Genomic DNA, 22,001 nt, shown 5'->3' with positions numbered 1-22,001 from the left:
CCCGCCATTAGAAATAGCGGCAGCCATTTTAATTCACATAAGGAACACCATCTTGCTCCATAGTGCAGACTCCATTTCACCACTATTACTATTGTGCATCCTTATTAACCCCTATTTCTGCTTATTAACCCTGCCCTTTCCTGAAAGACAGTTATATGCACCATTTTGTGGTTAGTTAGGCTAGTTAACCCCCAATTGCCTGCAGGCCTAACAAGCTATCTATAATTCTATCTTCTGTCACTGCCCCCCTGATGGAGAACACAAAAAATAAAAAACTAAGGTTAAGTAAAGGAAGTGGTAGTAGCAGTGTCCAACCCTTTCAAGAGATATGGACCGAGATGTATGGCTTTATAGAAAAAAATGGCAGATCATTTTGCGTTCTATGTACTGAAACAGTAGTAAGCAGAACGTGGAATATAAATAGACATTTTGAAACTAATCATTCCCAGCTCTCGGAAAAAAGTGAGGATGAAAGGAAGGAATACATTTCCAGGCAGCTACACCTTTATAAGAGCCAATCTAATTCCATCCTTAAATTTATGAAAGGCTCTACAAATTTAACATCTGCAAGTTTGAGCATTGCTCACTCTATAGCTCAGCATGGAAAAGCGCTCAGTGAGGGAGAATTTATTAAAGAAACTCTCCTAAGATGTGCACCAGTTCTATTTCACGATATGCAGAATAAGGATGCAATTATTAAGAGAATATCTGAGTTACCACTCAGTAGAAATATCATAAAAGACCGAATAATGAGACTGAACATAAACGTACAACATCAATTAAAGAGAGACATAAGGAAGTGTAAATATTTTTCCATCTCTCTTGATGAAACTACTGATGTCACATCACATGCTCAGTTGGCCATTATTGGTCGATATTCTGATGGTCTCACAATGAGAGAAGAGTTGATAAAGTTAGTATCAGTGTCAACAAGTAAATCAGGAAGCGAAATATGTAAGGTTGTTATACAAACATTTCGTGACCTAAGCATTGATATCTCTAAAGTTGTGTCAGTGACGACAGATGGGGCACCAAATATGGTGGGGAAAAAAGTCGGATTTGTCAAATTGTTTACAGAAGCTATTGGACATCCGATTGTGCCTTTTCATTGTATTACCCATCAGGAGGCTTTATGTGCCAAGGCAGGATTCACCAACTTAAACGACTTAATGTCAGTTGTTACAAAAATAGTTAATTTAATAGCTGCTCGCCCCCTTCACAACGGAGAATTTTCGGCACTTTTACTGGAGGTTGATTCCACCTACAGTGGACTGCTGATGTACAATAATGTAAGATGGCTGAGCCGAGGCAAAGTTCTTGAGTGCTTTGTGGAGTGCTTTGAAGAAATTAAGGTATTTCTTGACGATAAGGATCTGGGAAACTTTCCTCAGCTTAATGATGATAAGTGGGTCAACACCCTGATGTTTTTTACAGATCTCTCTGTTCATATTAATGAACTGAACTTAAAGTTACATGGTTTTGGCAAAAGTATTGACGTTATGTTTGGATACATAAAAGCTTTTGAAAGTAAAGTTAAAATTTTCAAGTGAGATGTAGAAACTAAAACTTATAAGTATTTTCCTCGAGTAACAAAGTATTTTGAGAAGGCCAGTGCAGCTGTACAAAATGAAATGGAACTCTTGCATATGAAGTACCAGCATGTTTTAGACTCGTTACTTGACCAGTTTAGTGATAGATTTAGTCAATTTAGAAGTCTAGAACAGACCATGAAAATAATTAAGTATCCTGATGTAGTAGTCTACAGTAGTTTGGAATTAAATGGTTTCCAATAGATGCAAATTGATGATTTGGAGATGCAACTTGCAGAATTTCAAGACAGTATCTGGGCTCAGGTGTTTGTCGACTTGAGGTCAAAGCTTGAGAATCTGGAAAGGTGCCGCTTGGAGAATCAAGAGGAGTGCCACTACGAACAGGAAATTTGGAGTGCCTGGAACTGACTACCAGACACTTTTAGCACCCTGAAAAATATAGCAATGGCTTTACTCACAATTTTTCCCTCTACATACTTTCGTGAGGCCTTATTCTCAGCGTTAAATAATATCAAAACCAACAAAAGAAACAGATTGACAGATGAAGTTAGTAGCGCTTGCTTGGGCCTGAAGTGTACAAAATACCAACCTTCAATTGAAGATTTAGCCAATGAAATTCAGCAACAAAAAAGTCACTAATAGGCAGGTTAGTTAAAGAATTCCCCCTCCCCCTCACTTATCTTAGCTCACGGGCACCCCACACAAGCTAAATAACATCAAGACCAACAAAAGAAACCCGCTGACGGATGAACAAAGAAGTCACTAAGCAGGTAAGTTAAATAGTTAGGTTTTGGTTTATTAAATACAATTATATATAACAATTATACATTTATGTTATTTAAACTATAAATATCGTGAAATAATGTTTTTTCCTCAAAGTGACACACTACCCGAGTTATGCTCAGTTTTTTGGCGAAGTTTGACACACCAAGCTCAAAAGGTTGCCCATCATTGGTATAAGCTATAATTTTGGTATTAAGAGATCATTTCTGTGGCAGGCAAACTGAGTGCCAACAGCTCTACTAGCCTGAATTTGCAGGGGTTGTTGGGACAACCATATTGCTGGCTGAGGCAGCTCACATGCACAGCAGAGATTAAGAAGGCCCAAATTACCTACACACTCTTGGCCAATCTGTGGCTGCACATGTGAATGCAGGAGATAGGAAATGGATCAGTGGAAAATAAAAGCCGGGATAGACTTGGAAAAGGCCTGAACTTTGAATGTGCATCTCACAAAGATCCATAGGCAGAGGAAGAAGCTTTACTGTGCAAGATGTTTGAGCACAATATGTGTCGGATCACTAGCTGAACCACAAAACTATGCAGACACAGGGGGATGCCCTAGTATGCCAAGTATAAAACAAGAATTTTTTAAGTGGGTGCAGACTTGCAGGAAGATAGATTTCCTAGATTTTGCCTGTGGAAGTTACTAAACAAATAACCTTCAAGATTCTGAATCTAGAGTGGCTACAATATATTATCTAAAATGGCCAGTTTTCAACAAAAAATTCTGACATGCAAAGAAACAGGAAAATATAACTCAAGCTCAGGAGGGGAAAATGCAGTGAATATGTATTATATACCAGGCTTACAACAACTCAAGGAGTAGCACAGGTAAGCAAATCTACATAAGACAAAATTCACTCTTGATCCCTTGTAAGTTTGAGAAATTTCTATTTCTGGTGGCCATATCTAGCCTTTTCTGATTATAAAATATACATCGTTAGAAAATTTTAAAAGCACAGAAATATAGGGGAAAAGCTCACATAATTCCTAAATCTAGAAATAACTGAAATGAGAGCATATATAACTCTGCTTGTTTAAATATTTTTAATCAATAGTTAGGATTACACTATATGCAGCATGATAGACCTTTTTCCCCCTTTTATACTATGAACTCCTTGCCAACGTTCTTTTAAAAATCTGAAAACATAATTTTTAATGACCACGTACTATTCCAATATACAGATTAATGTTCTGTAATTTATAAGATTACTGGCTGACCTATTGAAAATTAAGTTGTTTATAATTACTAATGTCACCTCAAATGTAATAACTTTGTACATAAATTTCAGTCCATATTATTGATTCTTTCCTTAAGAAGTGAATTTATTAGGTCAAAGATTATTAATATTTGGTAGTACCTCTTAGAAATACTAACAAACTGCTATTTGGAAAGATGGTTTAACTAGCAGAATATAGAGAGTGGCTATATAGCTGAATCATGCACAACATAATTTATTTTTAATTTTTAAATTGTTTGCTAATTGAAACTAAAAATTATTTTAATTATAGCCATAAGTAGTAAAACTAAATGCTTTAATTATATTTATAGGCTACAATCTATTTCCCATTTTGTTACGTGCCCAAGCACACCCTTTCCTCATTTTTTTCTAAGAATTAACCTTCCCAACCAAAGCAGAAATCTCTCAGGTAGCACTCCTTTCTAACGGTAACCTAAAATCTGCTTGAATGATTAAGGAACTTGGAAACTCACCACTACATAATGCAAATATTTTTAAATGTTAAATGAGTTCTAAAATAAAAATATTTTAAACAGAACTGAATAAAACCTGCAAATATGTACTGCTAATTCCCATACTTAATTAAAAAAAAATCTCTAAGAATTTAACTCTAGCAACTTGATTAAGCATAATTTTACTTGTCTTAACCCCAAAGTTTAATTTTTTTTTCATCTGAACACAAGAATAGATATTATATAACTTTTTAAAGTTTGCCACTATGGCTTAATTTACAGGTTTTTTTTTGTTTTTATATATTTTTTTTATTGATTTCAGAGAAGAAGGGAAAGGGAGAGACAGAAACATCTATGAGAGAGAATCAACAATTGGCTGCCTCTTGCATGCCCCCTACTGGGGATCGAGCCGGTTATGTGCCCTTGACCAGAATGGAACCCAGGACCCTTTAGTCCGCAGACCGACGCTCTATCCACTGAGCCAAACCAGCTAGGGCTTAATTTACAGTTTATTTATTTATTTTTTTATATTTTATTGATTTTTTACAGAGAGGAAGGGAGAGGGATAGAGAGCTAGAAACATCGATGAGAGAGAAACATCGACCAGCTGCCTCCTGCACACCCCCCACCGGGGATGTGCCCGCAACCAATGTACATGCCCTTGACCGGAATCGAACCTGGGACCCTTGAGTCCGCAGGCCGACGCTCTATCCACTGAGCCAAACCGGTTTCGGCTTAATTTACAGTTTAGATATTTGCATTATTCCTGCCTCAACTCCCCAAAATAATGGCACTATATTTAAAACTTTAAAAAATAATGTATATTTCCAAAAATCTCAATAAATATTTGCTAAATATTTAATCTCTTGGCATTTCCTGCAAATTATTAAAATCCTAAAGTAAAGGCTTAAATGCCTATGTTTACCTGCATACTGAAACAGAATCCAAGCAAGTATACTACCAAAGCACTGTGTGAGAAGTATTGTCAACTTCAGAAAACCAACTCTCAATCTACTCTTTTAAAAAATCAAGTACCTATTTTAACTACATTTACCTGAACACAGAAAAGGTTAAATAATATAAAACCAACAGCTGTTCTTTGTTAACAGCTATGTGCAAGGCACTGTCCTAAGTGCTTTCACAGATTGTATCTGGCTTACAATGGTTCAACTTAAAATTTTTTTACTTTACCATAGTGTGAAAGTGACATGCATTCAGCAGAAAATGTACTGCAAATTTTGAATTTTCATTGTTTCCCAGGCTAGCAACATGTAGCAGCAACCAGTCACAGCTCCTAGTCAACCATGCAATAATGAGGATAAACAACTGCTATACATACAACCATTCTATACCCATACAACCACTGTTTTTCACTTTCAAATACAGTATTCAATAAGTTACAAGATATTCAATACTTTATTATTATTATAGGCTTTGTTCTAAGCATATTTAAGGTAGGTTAGGCTAAGCTATGATATTTGGCAGGTTAGTTTATTATAACTACATTTCGACTTAATGATATTTTCAACTATGATAGGTTTGCTGGGACTGTAAGCCAACAAAGATCTGCAACAAATTATTTCACTTAATATTTTTAACAATATAAAGTAGTGTCCATTATTTCCATTTTATGACTGAGAAAAATGAGGTAGAGATGGCAGAAGTGTTTTAAGTAATAATTTCTGAATATTATCATTAAATTTAAACAGCAATGTAAAAACTATATTTATCACCAACAAAAAATCTAATTAAAAAGTAACCAAAAATTCTAATCTCCCATTTCCCTCTAAAGTTCGTTGTTGTTTTAAAATATATTTTTATTGATTTCAGAGAGAAAGGGAGAGGGATAGAAACATCAATGATAACAGAGAATCATGGATTGGCTGCCTCCTGCACATCCCCTACTGGGGATTGAGCCAGCAACCCGAGCATGTGCCCTTGATCAGAATCAAACAGGGACTCTTCAGTCTGCAGGCTAACGATCTATCCACTGAACCAAACCGCTCTATCCACTGAGCCAAACCGGCTAGGGCTGTTGTTTTTAACTTCTACTCTTTTTCTAAATACTAGTAGTCATTCACAATGGGTGATTTTCGTGAGGAAACAGGGTCAAACAGCAAACATCTGCGTTTACAAACTGGCACTTGGAAGCTCAAAATCAAACTTCTCATAAACAAAATATTACAAATGGAGTTTAGCATTCCAGGGCAGCTCCTATGACATATTTTTACCCATAATGTAACTAAAAAAGAGAAATCTAGAACCTAAACACTTATACAAACAATGCAAACACTACATTCCATATCTCAACACCAGGCCTAACTGTACCCGTATTAATACTATAAAACCCTAGCACTGGGGAAAACTGGATATCCAATGCAAAACAAACAAACAAACAAACAAACAAAAAAGAAGCTGGATCCTTATCTTACACAATATACAAAAATTAACAAAAAATGGACCAAAGACCTTAAGAGCTAAAACAATAAAATTTTTAGAATACAGGGGGAAAGCTCTTGACATTGGATTTGATAGTGATTTCTTGGATAGGACATCAAAAGCACAGACAACAAAGGGGGAAAAAATAGATAAATTGGACAGCACCAAAATTAAAACTTTTGCCCTGGCCAGGTGGCTCAGGTAGTTGGAAAGTTGTCCAGTAGACCAAAAAGGTTGGGGGTTCAATCCCCAGTCAGGACTCAACCAATGGAAGGCAACCAATCGATGTTTTTCTCTCACATCAATGTCTCTCTCTCTCTCTCCTTCTCCCTTCTTTTCTCTCTAAAACCAATAAACATGTCCTTGGGTGAGGATTATAAAAAGAAATTAAAAGTTCTGCACATCAAAGGATACTATCAACAGAGTGAAAAGGCAACCTATGAAATGGGAAAAAATGTGCAAATCATATCTCATAAGGGGTTAATATCCTGAATATATATATATATATTTTTAAAGCTTCTATAACTCAAAAACAAAAAACTCAAATCAAATATGGGCAAAAGACCTGAACAGACATTTCTCCAAAGAAGACATATAAATGGTCAATAAGCAATGGAGAAATGCTCAACATCACTTAACTATTAAGGAAAATGCAAATCAAAACCACAATAAGATTCCTCTTTTCACCCACCAAAATGGCTATTATCAAAACACAGAAAAACAAAAAAATAAATAAAATACATACATTTTAAAAAAAGAAACAAGTGTTGGTGAGGATGTGCAGAAATTGGAATTCTTGTGCATTGCTGATAGGAATGAAATAGTGCAGCCATTGTGAAAAATACGATGGCAGGAGTATTTGAGATCTTGCTCTCTGACATATTTTGTCAGTTCAGCTTAAATAAACTCCTATGAAAATTCTCTTAAAAAAATACTATGGCAGTTCCCCCCAAAAATTAAACAGAATTACCATATGATCTAGTAATTCTACTACTATGTGTATACTCCAAAGAACTGTATAACTATATCCATAGCAGCATTACTCACAGAAGTAAAATTGTCTATCAACAAATAAATGGACAGACCAGCTGGTGTGGCTCAGTGGTTGAGCGTCAACACCCATACACAAAGAGGTCACCAGTTCGATTCCCAGTCAGGGCACATGCCAAGGTTGTGGGCTCAATCCCCAATAGGGGGCATGCAGGAGGCAGCCAATCAATGTTTCTCCCTATCCCTCTCCCTTCCTCTCTCTCTACAATCAATAACATTAAAAAAAAAAAAAAGGCTCACTAAAAACCCCACACATACAAATAAGTGGATAAACAAAATATAGTATATATACAAGGTGAAATATTATACAGCCTTAAAAAGGAAATTCTGGGCCCTTGCCAGGTAGCTCAGAGGGTTAGAGTGTCATCCAGATGCACCAAGGTAAAGGTTTCCATTAGGGTGACAAGACAGGGACTCTGGAATGGGAAAACAAAAATTTTCCCCCTTTTTAAATAAAATACAGTGAAAAGTGGAAGGATAGATAGAATGGGAACAGAGGTAAAATATACCAAAAGGTACCAAGTAAAATCTGCCTTCCTATTCTGCCTTTTAAATATTTACTTCTTGCAAAACATGACAAAATAACCTATAGACAAAAAAAAAATAATGGATCATCAGGTATATAAAATATAGAAATATTTAATCTAAATTCAGGATTAAAAAATCCAGTATATACTTGTTTTTTCTGGGCATTTCATAACAGGAAATGAAATGGAAGAATAAGCAGGGTTGGGAAAAAGAGGGGTTCTGGGAAAAGACAAAAACTGTAAGAGGCACTGATCACAAGATAGTCTGGAGGGAACTGCAGTTTTAAGGAAGAGGAAAATGAAATCTATGGCCAGTTGGGAATTATTCTTTTTTTTTTTTTTTTTACAATAAATCTAGCCAATTTGAATGCTTTCCTTTGGTCTAAACCAGCGATTTTCAACCTTTTTCATCACATGGCATATATAAACTAATTACTAAAACTGCAGCACACCAAAAAGTATATTATATTTTTTGCTGATCTGACAAAACAAATAAGGTATAATTTTGATTCATTCACACTGGATGGCTATTGTTGTGTTGGCTGTTGTCATTTTTTAATTTGACAATCTAAGGCAGTGATGGGCAACCTTTTGAGCTTGGTGTGTCAAACTTCGCCAAAAAACTGAGCATAACTTGGGTAGTGTGTCACTTTGAGGAAAAAACATTATTTCGCAAATGTTTCATCCTCAGGAGCAGCAAATGTTTCATCCTCGGCATGCGGCCGCCTCAGCGGCCGCGTGTCACCAAAAATGGCTACTCGTGTCAGTGCTGACACGCGTGTCATAGGTTTGCCATCACTGATCTAAGGGAAAGGAGGTCAGTGTCACTGACTAAACAGTCAGATATTGCATGTTCCATAAATTCTTGCAGCACACCTGTTGAAAATCGCTGGTCTAAACCAAGGAGAAGAAAAGAGTTTTTACCAATGTACCTGAGGCCAAAGAAGTCAGAAAATTATAAATTATAGATCCAGAAAATAAAGGAGAGCTAATTGGATTTTTGTCTAAATATCTAGTTATATGCATTAACTGGGCTCTGCCTATGCAATAGAAAGCTAGAAAAAAATGCCTAACAACAACAAAGCCGAATAACAAAACTAAACTTCTTGAATCCATCAGGAGCTAAGGACTTAAAGGCAACTAAATAAAGAGCTAACAAAAGACAAGCCCTTACTGAGGAGAAAGGATGTAAACACTGGCTCACAGGTAGCAGAACAAGGGAAAAGATGGTGGATGGTACCATAAAAGTAGGTAAAAAATTTTAATCTAAAAATGTTAATAAACTTGTTGGGGCTAGCATAGCATGTAGTTCCTGAGTTATAGACACAACAGGAATCCAAATCTATTTGTAGCCTCTTCACCACAGACTTCCACCAGGTGCTCACAATATGGGAACATGAGACTGGACAATCTTCCTCTGTGGTGGAAACACTAAGCAACTCGATTTTATGAAGTCAGCATTACCATGATACCAAAACCAAAGACAACACATATTAACTGGGCCAAGTACAGGTCAGTAATTGCCTATATAACAACATATGCAATAACCTAATTTTCTTCCCCAAACTGAAAATATAAACGGAAGAGTTTTAAACATACATATATGGCCTCGTCTTGATAATCCTATTCATGTTAGAATTTAATACATCATCTAAGTTCTTTAGAGCTCCATGAGTTCTTTTCTATTATTAGTAACTAGTGGCCCAGTGCACGGATTCGTGCACATTGAAAGGCAATTAATTAGAATAAATATTTTAATATCGCTATTCGCCCTTTCTCTATAATAGAAGTGTCAGAGATGAAAAAAATTAGTAAAATGTATATGAACATAACATATAAATTGATTAATAAACAATAACATGGCCCTAGCTGGTTTGGCTCAGTGGATGGAGCGTTGGCCTGCGGACTGAAGGGTCCCAGGTTCGATTCCAGCCAAGGGCACATGCCTGGGTTGCGGGCTTGATCCCCCAGTAGGGGGCGTGCAGGAGGCAGCCAATCAATGATTCTCATCATTGATGTTTCTCTCACTCTCTCCCTCTTCCTTCCTCTCTAAAATCAATAAAATATATTTTTTAAAAAATAAAATAAATAACATGATATAACAAAGACATGATATAAAAACACACAAAAACATGATATAAAAACATTGATAAAAACAATGACTGATAAATTGATTAAACTTATTCTAATATCTCCCTGCATACCACATTAAGAGTAAAAACACTTTTTGAGTGCTTGACTAATTTCCCTGTGATAAAGTATTTACAACTTTAACTTTGTCACACTCTCTTCAAACTCGAGAGAAAGCAACATGTAACTGACCATGTCCAAAAACGGGTTCAGGTAGGAATATTCCTACTCTAAGTTTGTCCTTTTGATATATAGTCATCGGAAATGCTGGCATCATGGGAAACTGTCTTCAAATTAAATGGGAGGCCAGTGTCAGATGGGGACAAATATCACGCATGGGCAAGTCAACATTTATTTTTAAATTGCCAGTGTGTCATATGTGCCGGTCGGCCGGACGTATGGTCAGTCACTTAGCCTTTAATATATAGAGACTAGAGGCCCAGTGCACTGGGGGGGGGGGGGGGGGGGGTGTCCCTCAGCCCAGCCTGCACCCTCTCCACTCTGGGACCCCACAGGGATTGGGCCTAAACCAGCAGTTGGACATCCCTCTCACAATCCGGGACTGCTGGTTCCCAACCGCTCGCCTGCCTGCCTGATTGCCCCTAACCACTTCTGCCTGCCAGCTTGATCACCCCCTAACCACTCCCCTACCAGCCTGATCGACACCTAACTGCTCCCCTGCCGGCCCGACTGCCCTCAACTGCCCTCCTCTGCTGGCCTGATCGCCCCCAACTGTCCACCCCTGCTGGCCCAGTCACCCCCAACTGCCCTCCCCTGCCGGCCCGGTCACCCCCAATTGCCCTCCCCTGCCAGCCTGGTTGCCCCTAACTGCCCTCCCCTGCAGGCCTGATCGCCTTTAACTACCTTCCCCTGCTGGCCATCTTGTGGTGGCCATCTTTGAACACATGGGGGTGGCCATCTTGTGAGAGGGTGTAAGGGTCAATTTGCATATTACCTCTTCATTATATAGAATAAAATAAAACAGGTAAAGAATGGAAATGACTACTCTAAGGAAATAAATCTACCTATGAATGAAAATGATACAATTTAAGTAGATTACAACACAAAACAAAAACAATGAGGGCAACAACATTTTAAAGTCTAAGAACTGATGACAATGGGGCAAAAAGTATATAATAAAAACCATTCCCTCTTTTTCAACATTTGAACTAGATCTCATTTCAGAAATAGAAAAAGCTGGTAACTCAGCAATCTAAAACTAGGCAATGAATTTTGCTTTCTATTTACTTGCAGCCCAGCTAAAAGGAATAGGGAGGGAGGGAGAAAGAGGGAGTCTCTCCCCAGTGCTTATTATAAACAAACTAGAGGCCTAATGCATGAAATTCATGCAAGAGTAGGCCTTCCTTCCCCTGGCTGCCGGCACTGGCTTCCTTCTGGCACCTGGGACCTGGGTTTCCCTTGCAGCCCTGGCTTCGTCCATAAGGTCGTCCAGAAGGACGTCCGGTCTAATTAGCATATTACACTTTTATTATTATAGATTCTGTTAGTTTCTCTACTACCTCTAAATTTCAGACTCACATCCAACAGCCTTCAAAACACTTTTACTTGGCACCTCAAATTCAACTTACCCAAAACTGAATTCAGTTTTCCCATTCCAACCCATCTTCAAACCTGTTCTTCCTACTATATTTTTCCTACTACTATGATCTTGATCACAGGGAGCATCACCTACCTAATCAGTCAAGCCAGAAACCATCCCAAGCATCCTAGTTATTCTTCCTGTCCTTTGTGCCCTATGGTCAATCACCAAATCCTCATGATTTTACCTCTAAAATATTTCTCAGGATTTTCCCCTTTAAATCTATCCTCTGCCTTTTTTTCCCATTAACTCCCTTCAAAATAAAGACCAAACTCTAGCATTATATATATATATATATATATATATATATATATATATATATATATACAAGATCTACTTCTCAGTCTTTTTTTCCCACTGCTATTTGCTGCCTCTCTCTTTGTACTCCAGTAATAATAGTTTCCTGCCCACACTGTGCTGTACCATGCTTCTGCTTTTCTCTTTACCTCAGTCTTTCAACAAATGCTTATCTTCATCATTTAAACTTCAGCCAAAGTATCATGCACCCCAATAAGTAACTACTTCCACATCCCTAAGCCTGTGTAAACCTGTGCTTTTTACCTTAACTCTCATAAAGTTAATTGAAATAATCTGTTTTTATATCTTTAACTGCACTAGATTGTAAGAGTCTTGAAGGCAGAGATCTTATCTGTAAATCCAGTAACCTGGCACATAAGACAAACCAATCTTTGTTGAACTGAACCATAATTTTTCTCATTTCCTTAAACACACATACACAAACAACAACAACAAAAAAAACAGAATTGAGGGTGAGGGGGGACTATGTCACTGAAACACAATCCTCACAGCAGTAATCAATTCTTGCTCACAAAAAAAGGGGCCTATAAATAAAACAAAAAATGTTCCTCATAACATTTCCTTCTTCAAAAATCCCTGATCCCAAACAATATTTTAGACAAACAATTATGGTTGCAAATTATCTCATAAAATTATAATAATGATGCAAGCAAAACTCAGTTGATAATTTGCTATTGAGGTATTAACAAATTACCTAGGACTAACCCAATGTACATTCTTACAATCAAAAGTTTGCTGAATGTAGGGATAAGAGGGAAACAAAAGTGAGTAATAAAAATAAAATCATGAAAAGATCAGAAATCATACTTTATCATTAGTTATCTGTACACTGATTAGACACTAATTAAGTCATGCAATCATTCTAGCACTTCACTTCCTCAACAGCAAAAAAAGTTATTGGACATCAGATCTGTGAATTTCACTACATGTAAATTTTACCTAAAAAAAGAGTTGTCAAAATGACAGGTGAGTCATTAATTAATCTGAGCTGTTTTCATCCTTCTATCACACACAACTCATCCCAAAGCATACTAATTAAGACAAACATTTACTACATGTAGTTAAAAAGTCTTCAGAATGGTTCATCATTAATAAAACAAAGGCATTACTGGACTAGATGACCCCTTCGGTCTCTCTAGCTCTAAATTTCTATGGGTTTGTTAATTTATACTGTATTACAAATGGTATCACTACTAAATTTATGTTAAAATTTATATTCATGAAAAAAATATCTAAAAATCATTGACTTTATTGACACCAAATGACATTTTCAAAAGTGTCAGCATCCATTTTCACTATCTATATTTCTAGCGTGACTATGAAATCAACAGCTTCAGGTATTGTAACTGACCACTTTTACTCTCTACTATTTCCTTAAGTCTTATTAAATTACTTCAGAGAAGGTTTCTCTGTCACCCCACTTATCACCTAATAAAAGTCAACTAGGGCCCTGGCCAATGTGGCTCAGTTGGTTAGAGCACTGTCCTGTATACCAAAAGGCTGTGGGTTCAATTCCAGGTCGGGGCAGATACAGGAGGCAATGATCACTGTTTCTCTCATATCGATGTTTCTCTCTCCCTCTCTCCTCCTCTCTCTAGTATCAATGAAAAACATATCCTTGGGTGAGGATTAAAAAAAAAGTCAACTAGGGCAGAAGGAATAAATAGAGCAGTTTTATATAAAGCATCAACTCCACAACTCTTCATTGAACACTTCCCAACAAAGTGTGTGGTAATGACAGGTGGTCTTTTTAGGTTCATAATTATTTCTAATGTATCATTTTCTCCCTTTTTTATTAGCTAACCATAGGCCCAGTGCACGAAATTCGTGCACGGGTAGGGTCCCTAGTGGCTGCCAGCCGGAGCCTTCCTTTTTTCCCCGCCGCCTCCTGGTGGTCAGCGCACGTCATAGCAAGCGATAGAACTCCCAGTTGGTCGAACTCTCAAGGGGACACTTTGCATATTAGGCTTTTATATAGAGAGATATTGTAGAATTCTTCAGAAACTATTAAATGTAATAAACTTACAAGCAAAAACATTTGCCAAGAGTTAAGTTGATAAATTAATGGATTTTTTTTTTCTTCTGAGGGTTTTCTTCAATGAACAACAAAAAAAGAGTATTTTCTAAAACCATGATCAATCAGTTTTCTCTAGAGAAACAAAATATGTGTGCTGTTAAGAGTACTGATGACTAAAACACTCCATAAAAATGGCATTATTCAGTTTGTTGATCACTGAAAATACTTAAGGCACATTCAGATATGTGTATTAAAATGCTACTACAGTATCAGTACCACAACTTAATACCTTATATGTCCTCCGTAGAAATACCATTAGGGCAAAATCATTATTTGTTAGGGACAGAATGAGAGTATGTTCTTATGCTGAGGACATACTTACTTGTATTTCTTTAACCTACGCTTTACAAGAAAGTAATTTGGAGATTAACTACCTCCAATAAATATAACTTAAACAACTTGTAAAAAGAGCATTCTATTACATAGTATGAAACTCATACCAATAAAACTTTATAACATGCTATGTTATTTTAGAAAAAATATAGTTATGATTTTATAAGAACTGAGTACCAAAATACTCACGAGGAACTTTTTTCCTCTCAAAAAGCGCATAAAAAACGTGTCACTCTACCATTTTTCATCTTGTTACTATCTTTTTTATATGTATATAAAATATACATATTCCAACATATATACTTTAACTTACTGGGGTTACCTATATACATACAAGTTACAATGTACTTATTGGATACATTAACAAAGACAAATTGAAGATCAAAAAAAGTGAACTTAATTTCAACAGTTTTCCTAAGAGTGCTTGTTATTTAAGTAGTTCTCACCAGAACAGCACAAGAGAGCAATAACTACTTATTTATACTCTTTTGACAAAAACTTCTATTTAAAGAAAATTAATTTTATATTAAACTTACTCTCTCAGGCCAGTAAAAATATGAAACTCTCAGAACACATTAATTTGTCAGTAAGAAAAGAATCAATGAAATGTTGACAAAAATAGAAAAAGTTATTAACTTTAAAAAACCTTAAAATTATGAAAAAATAAAATCAAGGCCTTTGCCCAAGATAAATTTGCATTGAGTATCTGAAATAATTTCCCACTATTCTTACCACTACCTACACCAAAGAAAAAACTAATTATGATTGAGATAAACTGAAGATAAGGTTTATGAGGAGTGAATTTTTAAATTACTAGTAAAAAATGAGGTATAATCATAATTCTCTAAGAAGTGACCTTTTAGTTTGCTACTACTAAATAAAAATATAAAAAGGTATACTATCGATGAGGAAAAAATGCATGATTGTTTGAAATGGGATTGTGAATATTTTTCAAATAATATTTATTAGTTACATCAGAAAAGTAAAGACTATATATATAAGTATCTTATTTAACAAAATATACTAAAGCAGGTACTTGTAAAGTCAGTGAGAGGTTACTCATTTTCAATTCAACAGAATTATCATATATATTTGGGAAATACCAGGAAGAAAATAATTATCACCAAAACAAATAATCAGTTTTATTCTCAACTAAAAAGATATTTATGTGTTCTGGATATTTTTCTTTAACAATTAACGTACTTTTAAAAATAAAACATACTTTTAAATTCCTACTTAAAATTACTTTAACTGGTCAACATGAGAAACTTAAAATATCAAATTATGCTGCGAATAAGGTCTTAATCTTCCCCTTCTGATTTTTGCAATGTCTCTGCTTTTTTAGTTCCCATACAATTTCTCAATATAGAAGTATTTAGACCAGTGGTCGGCAAACTGCGGCTCGCGAGCCACATGCGGCTCTTTGGCCCCTTGAGTTTTTAGCAAAGGCCAGTTTAGGAGTACCCTAATTAAGTTAATAACAATGTACTTACCTATATAGTTTAAGTTTAAAAAATTTGGCTCTCAAAAGACATTTCAATCGTTGTACTGTTGATATTTGGCTCTGTTGACTAATGAGCTTGCCGATCACTGATTTAGACCAAAGAAAGAAAACATTCTTCCTAAACTATATAAACCACTATTACTAAATATTAATCCCAATTATTTATAAAGTATTCAAGCACCTTTCAACAGCACTTTTGTGCTTCTTTAATCAAAGTAGTAAACACATTTCCTTGTCCTAGAAGTATTATAGCTTATGAAAACCTGATTGCTAGAACCTCAACTCAAATGACTGCTGATGATTCATGTTTAATCTAAACATATTTCCTTTTCTACAATCTCTCTAAGTTAATACAAGAAAGCCTATGAATACCATAAAACATGGGACCAGTAATATACTCAATTGGCCTGTGACCTTATATTACCATACTAACTGGAGGAACTACAGATGAGGTAAACAAACAAAAGGGCTGGCCAAATCTATAAACCATATTTGTCCTTAAGGTCCCACGATTTTTTTGGGGACCACACTTAGTCTCACCCATCATTACTGTACAATTTACAAGATTCCCAAAGGACCCCAAGAGGCCCAAGCTTCAAACTATCATTCTACCCCCCACCATGCCTTTATCTCCTAGACAATTTTCCTGTATGCTACACCTCTCCTAATCACAGACATTGCATAAAAGTTTACTTCTAGCCCTGGCCAGTGTGGCTCAGTTGGTTGGAGCATTGTCCAATACACCAAAAGATGGCGGGTTCAATTCCTGGTCAGGACACATACCCAGGTTTCGGGTTCAATGCCCAGTTGAGGAGCATGCAGGAGGCAACCAATTGATATTTCTCTCTCTCTCCGTTCTTCTCTCTTAAAAAAAACAAACACAAAAAACCAATAAAATAAAATAATTTAAGTTTTACTTTTCTATATTCCACTGACTCTGAAATCTCACTGGTTTGTAAACTACAGCAAGTTTACTTGATAAATTAATCTGTGCCAATATTGTTGATAAAAGACAGTATTTTAAAGTTTCTTTTTCCAGAAATTTGTGATTTTTAAACATAATTATTTTAGAAAAAAATCTGTAACACACAGGAGAGACACAAATAAAGTTTGCCATTGGCAATTCTCAAATTATACTTCACAGTCAACCACCTACTCTACTTATTAATAATGTACATCCAATTACAACATAATCTAGTTTAAATTAAAAACTAATGTAGTCATATAATCAGCAATGAACATATGCTTGGCTAGATATATGTCTCACGCAAATGTCAAGTAAGTGGAGACTAAAACTACAATTGCATGGTTTTATCATAAATCCCCTATTTGTTAAATCTTCTCATTCTCAAAGTAGAGCAAATGATCCCTTCTAGCCAATCCAGTGAAAATGGTCAGGTAACTTTTTAACCTACTCTAAATTACTTAGAGCACACCATATATGAGATCCTCTCAGCACATTTGATATTTAGTTTTTAAAGTGTCTTTTCTACTTTATGCTTTCACAACAATTTGGTAAATTTGAAATATAGATAGCAGTATTTATTTTGAATTCTGACAGACCACTTTATTCTTTATCACATTAATCCAAAGCATTGCCTATGACTGAGATAATTTATACCATTTTATTCAATCTGCAATTAATTCTACAATTACAAGTCTAGAATCTTTCTGAACAACAGGTCCAAGTTTTTTTAAATCAGAATTGAATGGATTCTGTTATATAATAATTTTGTGAAGAAACCTTACTGACCAGAAATTTCAAATATGGAATACAATTTCCCCAATTCTTAGTTTCTGAACAGTGAAAAAAGAATAACATAACTAGCTCTATGTATATTGAAATATTATAAAACCATACCAATCCCATTTGGTTTCTTCCTGCAATCCTATTTAGGATTTCTAAATAGCTACAAGTCCACAAAGTTGTGGACTATACAACTTAGAGCTTTTACATCCTTTCAGAGTATTTGAAGAGTGCATGTACTAAATGAATGTAGAATTAAAACAATTTTGGAGAATTCTTGAAGACAAAATCTACATACAATGTTCACTCAGCTAGTGTAAACCAAATCTTATTAAAAACATTAATGCTTTATAAACTACCCAAAGAAGTCATTAAAGTATAGGTAAAGCCTACACTAGACCAATAATTTATTTTACATACACATTTGGCCCTATTTAAAAAAACACACAAATTGGCTCAGCAAGTATCCAACATGCCCTCACCTCCACTTCCCACTTCCCATTCTTTTGGTCCTTAGAAGATAAGTATAAAGTGCAACTCAATCCTAAAAGGATGCTTCAAGTAAAAGCTACATTTTGCCTTGACTTTCTTTATGACCTTGGATGGGGAATCTACCAAATGAGGAATTTAATGATGTTTGTGCGTTCCTGTTTATTATTGAAATTTAGTTCTAATATATTAACAATAGTGAAATCTAAACTGGCCTAGAGAGCTGAAAGCCTCTAGGTTATAAACATCAAATGATACGTAATAAGAACCACATTTTAAAACTTAATTTGACAAGTTTTAAAAAATTAACTATAAAGGCCCCAAATTTAACAAGATAGAAAAACAAATTCTGAAAAATACCAACAGCCTCTTTATGAAGAACTAGTCTGCAATGTAAAAAATAAAGGAGGAATAAAACGTGCTTTAACTAGCCATTTTCTTGCTTTAATAGCTGGACAACAAACGAAAATTTAAGTTGCAAAAGAATGGAAAGACAGTATATAAGATATCTACAATCTGAAAATTATGAAGATAAATCTACCATTTAAGTCATTAATCTGTATACCCATATTGGGCAGTAATCTTGGTATGGTTTTATTAGCAATTAGAAAGATAAATCCCTGCCTTGGAGGAACATCTACTATAAGTACATTTCATTTCAGGATCTTAGAGCAGTTTATAAGCAATGTCTTTAGATTTCCCTAAAGTATTCTAATTCTAAGTGTTTAACATCATTCACGCATCCAGCCACCACCAGGGTAAGAAGTAAATAAACATGATTTACTTACACAATTATTTACCACGGAACTCTAGTCATGAATGCAAAAGTAAACATCCATAGTGGCATTTACTAGTAATACCCAAAGAACGCGTAGAATATACGGGCGATAAGATTCACCCTTAACTGACCACTGAAGAAACCAGAGGCCCTCCACATGAGCTGTTCTTTACTAACACTCTTGATTTGAAAAAAAGTAACAATGTCAACTCAACATTTTAACAGAACAGAGGATAAATAGAACTTAGTGAACGCTCCTCTTCCAGATCCTCAAAAGGTGTTTATAAAAACTGAGCTAGAGCAACGCCCCCCTAAAAGCACCCTACTAGAAAGAATGAAACATCGAAAACATCAGGTGGGCCGAGGTTAGAAAAGCTGATTTAACCCAATTATCCGGGGGGACCACCGGATTTGGAACGAGGAACGTGAGGTCGGGGTGGGGGTGGGTAGCAAAGTGAAATCTAACCCCAGAAATCACAACACAGGCCGCGCAGCCTGGGCGCTGAAGCTGGCGGGAAGTGAGCGCCCTTTCTGTTCCCAGGGGAAAGTCCAGAGAAGAGCGGCTCCGCACGGCGGACGTCTGAGGCGCCAACAGTGCATGCCTACCCAGGCGCGGGAGCCGCCGGAGGACCCGCCGGAGAAGGGGAGGAGATCCCGGCAGACGGCCCTGGAAGGGGAGGAGGACTTAGGTTGGAAGCAGCGGCGCTGTCTGAACGAGGGGGATTACCTAACTGTGACGACAGAGAAGTGTCTTCAGGCTCCAGCGATGGTCCCGACTGCGCAACGTGTGGTGTCTTCCCCGCTTAGCCCGCAGCAGCAACAGAACCAGCTCCTTCAGCCAGTCGCCATTTCCCGCCTACCGACCTGCTGCACCGCACGGACAGGGACCCGGATGGAAAGCGGCCTCTACGCGCAGGCGCTCTGACTTCCTCCTCCCCCTCCCGCCACAATTCCGCGAGGTGGGAGGGAAGGAATGCAGACGGCCACAGCAGCAAAAAAAAAAAAAAAAAAAAAAACACAAAAAAAAAAAGAAAGGAAAAAAAAAAAAACTTTTATTTCCGTGAAGAGCGCTGGAGTTCCTGCCGCCGGAAGAAACTCGCGAGCTCGAATTCCTGACAAAAATTGAACGCAGGGCCTTAGGACCAGATGAAATAAGAAAACCAAAGCCTATCGGGATACGCCAGGGGCCTGCGGGATATTTGTACTTCAGGGGCCGCCGTAGCTGGCTGTGTAGTGGTCGCAGGGGGAGTAGAGAGTAAAGCGTTGGGAGTGGAGAGGCGGGGAGCCGAAGGACGGTTTTTCCTCCCGCTACTAACGGAACTGCTTAGGCAGAGCTGGGAGGGGGAGCGCGCCCTCGCCCGGGGGCGGGGCTTAGGGGCGCGGCGCGCGCTCCGGCGGCCCGGGCTGAGAACCCGGCGCGCCAGGTGGGTGGAGCCGAGCGGGACTGGCGGGACTAACGGCTGGGCGCGCTGGAGGAGGTAGTGCGTGGAGAGCTCCGCACGAGGTCGGGATCAGAGGACTCTTCGTCTTTTCTGGGATCCCAGTGGCCTGCCTCTAAAGGTCTTCTTTATTAAGCGGTTGCTCATAGATCTGTAATTACAAACCCACGCCCTTCGACAACACGCGACGTCGGCGGTGTTTCTGAGATTATTCAGACCAATGGGTTTCTACCTTCCGGCCTGGGTCAAAGGACCGTCAGCATCACAGGTGAAAAATGCATCCGGAGTGTCTAGTCCAAGAGGAATATGTATTAAAAAAACAAACAGTAATTGGAAGTGTATTGTTTACTAAAACTCCAGCCACTCATAATTCAATCAGGAAATATTTATTGTGAAAGCGCAATGTTAGGACCATACTAGGTGCGGAGATGTAACAGTGAATGGACATTGCCTTTCCGGAATTCTGACTATTGATGAAGACAATTTAAATACAGTGTGATAGAATGACCGGCGTTGGAAAACACACGAGGGGTGCCGGTGAGGGGTTTGGGAAGGCTTTCTTGAGATGACAGGTGTGACATGAAGAATTGATGCCACAGGGGAAGTGTCTAGGTAAAGCTAACAGATGGAAAGGGCCAAATACGAGATTGCTTTGAGCAGGTGGGGAAGTAGTTCTGTGCACCGGGAATAGAGAGATGAGGTTGAGAGGTAAACAGCACCCTCCTGAATCTGGTTTTTTCTCTTTCAAAGTGTGAAGAAGCTGGGCTGTCTTCTGAAAGCCTTATGTAGTACAGATGCTGTCAGAGCTCTGAGTTATTTGCACCCTAAATCTTTCTAGTACAAGAATGCTCTGAATGCACATTTATTGAGAGCCTGTGGTATACAGCGTGTAGAACTGGTAGTAGTCCACAAAGTAATAGATTTCTGAAAAACTAATTGGAAAGCAACAATTACTAATTACTATACCGTCTAGGCAGTGTGTATCATCAAAAGGAATATAATATAAACTAAACAACTGCCCTAATTGATGACTAAAATAAATTTTAAATCAGGTAAAAATATATTTCTAAAAATACATTCCAAGTAATAGTTATTTCAAACTTTCAATCTCTTAAAACTTAAGTAAAACATGCCACCTACAAAGCACTTTTGTATGCATTTATATGCACTTTGATTCTTCCAACAAGCCTGTATTAGGTATGATTGGTCTCCCCATAATTGAGTTAAAGACACTGACTGGTGTGTTTTGTTTGTTTGTTTGTCTTAAGGAGGGGGGAGACCATGGCTGGGTAGCTCAGGTTAGCTCATCCTCCAGATACACCAAAGTTGGGAGTTGAATCCTGGTCAGGCACATACAAGAATCAACCAATGAATGCATAAGTAAGTGGAACAATAAAAATTGTTGTTTTTCTCTCTCTCTCTAAAATAAAATAAAAAAAATTTAAAGGAGGGCAGAGAAAAAAGGTAATTATCCAAAGATTATTTGTGGAAAATACTAGGCAAAGTGTTTTTCTTGTGCCCGAAATGGTAGTTAATGTCATTAA

General features: G+C 37.2%; 1 protein-coding gene across 1 annotated transcript in view; it reads right to left on the bottom strand.

The window, feature by feature from the left end:
- Positions 1 to 20,422, bottom strand: part of CTDSPL2 (CTD small phosphatase like 2) — a 93,672-nt gene extending 73,250 nt beyond the window's left edge. The window contains exon 1 of the mRNA XM_079768025.1: positions 19,746 to 20,422. The gene's annotated coding sequence lies outside the window, so the exon portion shown is untranslated. The remainder of the gene's footprint in view (positions 1 to 19,745) is intronic.
- Positions 20,423 to 22,001: the final 1,579 nt, after the last annotated feature.

The sequence above is a fragment of the Cnephaeus nilssonii genome, assembly GCF_951640355.1.
Source record: "Cnephaeus nilssonii genome assembly, chromosome: 4".
NCBI classification, from domain to species: domain Eukaryota; kingdom Metazoa; phylum Chordata; class Mammalia; order Chiroptera; family Vespertilionidae; genus Cnephaeus; species Cnephaeus nilssonii.
Note: the sequence above shows the minus strand (reverse complement) of the source record. Positions and strands in the feature narration are given on the sequence as shown.